The sequence below is a fragment of the Rhea americana genome, unplaced genomic scaffold (assembly GCF_003343005.1).
Source record: "Rhea americana isolate MKP2758 unplaced genomic scaffold, rheAme1 scaffold_14, whole genome shotgun sequence".
Lineage (NCBI taxonomy): Eukaryota > Metazoa > Chordata > Aves > Rheiformes > Rheidae > Rhea > Rhea americana.
In genome coordinates, this window is record NW_028185483.1 from 7,862,759 (window position 1) to 7,866,756 (window position 3,998).

The window sequence follows — 3,998 nt, forward strand, 5'->3', positions numbered from 1 at the left end:
TAAATATAGTTTGGACCTCTAGGTTGAATACTGCCATTGAACATGTGATGCGAAACGTGAAACTTTCTAGAATGAATGTATTAGTTGTGCACTGGAAGACTTCCTAAGTTGCATGTTGATATTAGAGCATCACTTTTGACTTAATTTCCTCCAAAAGAAATCTACTTTGCAACCATAGACTGGTGAAAGAAGTTCCTCTGGTGTGAAGGTTTCAAGGAAATGAGTGAGAAGAGGAAGCAAAAACATCCAAGCTAGGAGTTTGAGATAAACAACTCCAAAACCACTCAGTAACAAATTTGACTATTGTTTCTTCCAAAATGCAGAAAAGAATGACAAAGACACAGGGACAAGAGCTTGTTTGGTGGGGAAGAGGCTTTCTGACCCTTCCTCCCTTTTTCTATCTTTTTTTCCCCCAAAAATTTGCTGCACAAATCCAATTAGGAAGCGAAATTTTCCATTTCTCTGCACAGCAGCATGGGGAGGAGGGGCAGGGAGAATGTGCCGGCATACATAGAAATCTAGTATGAGCATGGGAAACATAAGGACATTTTAACACAATCACATATGGAATTTACAAGGTCCTAAGTCATGAATACGCGCCTTATTCACAGGAAGCCAATATTTTGATGTATTCCCATGGCAGAAACAAAATGATGGGTAAGAAATGGATAGACACATAATACACTCTCCAGTTGTCCTTTGCAGTCAGTGCCTTTCCCTAAAAGGAATCCTTTCTCTATTTTCATTTCTTATATCCAAATAATCAGTCCTCCCAAGAGTACCCAGTGTTAGCAAAGTCTTTCCAGTGTGTTCAGATGTATTACTGGGTGCTGTAGATAGAGCAGCTGGGGGCCTTACAGAAACCAGCAATTCRAAGTATTTTAGCGTAGTATCCCACACACCAAATGACTACTTAAATAAAAGTTTAATTGCAGCCCCTAGGGAAGGATGAAGGAAGGGTCAAACTGTTAGACACATGTGCTTTGTTCTTTGTAACAAAAGCCTTCAAGTGCAAGTAAATGAACTTTGAAAAATAAAATGAAATTGTGTTTTGATGTTTTGGGTATCTACTATAATGGGAGCAGAAGCACACTGCAGGGAGCAAAGATCAGGGAAAAAAATCGGTTTATTATCTATCGCACCATATTTATTTCCTTTAAAAAATCCCAGCAGTGTGCAAACTACCTGCTCACGTTATGCTCTCAGCAAAGTCAGGGCTCAGGGTTAACCTTGGGGGATTTGTTTACTTGCCTGTTTATTACTGCAGCTATTGCTATGATTCACAAAAATTCACTTATATTGGGTAGTGCATGTGAGCTCCACAYTTTCACCAGGACTCCACCTGTTCAGAGTTGTACAAATACAGAAGTAGGTCCTAGCCTGAAGGAGCTGAATGTCTACAAAATGCAACAGGAGCCAACAGGTGGTAGGTTTCTCACTAAGAATCCAGCTCAGCAATGCATGTCAGATTTGTCCCACTAAAGTCAAATGAGTGGATTCTCAAATTAAAATGCTCTTGAAAATTGCAGTAGAAATCTCTCACTATGTGGAAGGGCCTTCTCCCAAAAAGAGATAGTAGAGCTGAATCTCCTGCCTCCTGAAGATGCTAAATCCTTCCCTGCTTCACCATCAGGAGATGCAGGTGGTAGGAGAGATGGACATGATAGAGCATGATTTGCTGTCATTCATTCCACCCGATATTAAATCTTTCAGGTACACCTTTGCACTGAAACTGCTGTTGCATTACCATTCATGCAGCCTCAGGATGACTCTATTTTTCTTCTCTCTTCTGTGCTTGATCTCTGCTTTGGGACAATGGAGAATTGAGCTCAAACACACTTCTCGTGCATAAACGTTTGCTGTGTTGGTATCTCTCAGACAACACTTTGAGGTGGTGAAGACCCTCTAAGTCCTGCTAGCTTTCACAGGGACTCAGGCAGCCCAATGGCTTCCAGGAACAAATTAATTTTTCTCCTTTGCTATGTTAATTAGTAGCTGTGGTTTATCACTCTAAATAACATTAATGTTGAAGTTGCCTCCACACCTTCTCTACCCACAGGTTATTGAGCTGATTTACAAGTCATGAGGGGATTCAGGAGGACTGAGATGAACTTGATTATCCAGTAAAATGCCACTAATTGAACAGCTATGGAGATGCCAGTTACATCTGTTTGGAAAGTATTCTAAATTCCAGTCCCACTGTTTACGCAATTCCACTCCTTTGGCTCTAAGATGTGCAAAAACAAGTGTTATCCATGGCAACTAGTGGAATAAATAGACTTGCTTTCCCTAGAATTCAGAATTTTCTCRCTCTATAACATAAACCAGCCTGAATACCATAGTCTGTATTCAGAAACTTCCATGTAAATAAGAATTTTCTGTGGCTACCACTTATATGGATTTCTTATTTTAAAAGTAAAATTTAAGTTCTAAATTTCTGCCTCTCCATACTTTTGCTAGTATACTAGTGCCAGTGGAGTAAACTCCACTGGCAATGAACAGACTACAGCCCATCTGCCTCTGCTGCCCATCATGGCTGTTTTCATTGCAGCCCACATCATTTCAGCTAATCTCACTCATTTCCAAAGTTATGGATATCCATCTCTTTGCCAGTAAAGGCCCATAGAGCTATCAGTTCTCCATCTAGATCCATTTTATTACATTGTGTACTTCAACCTCAGCCAGAACTCCCATGGGCTTTGGTGGGAGACCTGATAGTGCTTAAAACTACTTGGCTTGGTCCATATACTCTTGCTGGGAAGTGTGATAAGAGAGGCACTATGTTTAGCATCTTTACAAGAAAGAGGAATGCTATAGTGTATATGACTCTTGCCAAAAGCAGTGGTTCCCTTTCTACCTTCCTTYCTTATGTAAAAAGCTTTGAATCAGATTAATCTAAATGTTACAGGCATCAAAAGTTTGTTTAACTATTTGGTTTAATTTTAGTGGAATCAAAACKTTCAGTAGAGTTACCTTTTTTAAAAAATAAAAGCAACTTATGAGAAACCCTTCTGATTCAGAGCAGAGCTCTCAGTTTCCTTGCACACCATTCACCAGAGCTTTGACTCATTGTCCAATGCCAGTAAAAGCTTTCAGATGTTTTAACTAATTAAATGTAAAAAATATTCTCTCTAATTCAGATATACTTTGTAAGGCTGATTTCAGCTAAGTGATCATATTTTTATAACACAATCAGCACAAGCCCGGTAATGAAATAATTTTTAGCTGCTGAACTGTATATGCTATTACTTTCTTCTGCCTGATCTGCCCATGTGTTCCAGGTAGTACATTAAAAAACAAAGAAASAAASAAASAAASAAACAAAAAAAACACTATGCAAACTGAGTTTAAAAAAAAGTGCAAATTACAGAGTGTAATCTATATGAATTAGATGATTTAGGGTTTTCAAAACAGCCTTCAAAGATATGCTTTATGTCCCAAAATTGCAATCTGTAATTTAAACAAACTTTTCCCTGAGGTGAAGTAAACTCACACCGGACAGCAGACATTGCTAAACATGCCAGCTTGCCTGCTATATGGCCAAAGTGTTTATTCAACAGAAGCTTGGACGACAGCCACCACATCAATGTCACAGCCTCTCAGCACATGCGAAGAAAATACATGTGATACATAGCAAATTAGGTGTCCTGCTCTAGAAGGAGTGGAATGGGATTGATTTGCCACTTTTAGCAATGCTCTTTTACTGTCAACTTGGCTTTGAGAAAAGCATTAAAGATTCTTGTCACAGATGTTTCTTTCATAAACTGTTGTGGGAGAATGACATTCTGCAAAAATGGTTTACTACTCTGCTTTCTTCTCCTGGGAAAACAAAGTGCGCTAGTCAGCCTAGCCAAATGGGCTCAAGGAACGCTCTTCAGTTATACCACAATAGCATTAAGGATCATGACATTTACAGAAGCTCTCTTGGCAAATGTACAGTGTAGAGGTATTTATCCAAAGTGTGTGCCATTGATTTTTTTTTTTTTTTTTTTTTTTTT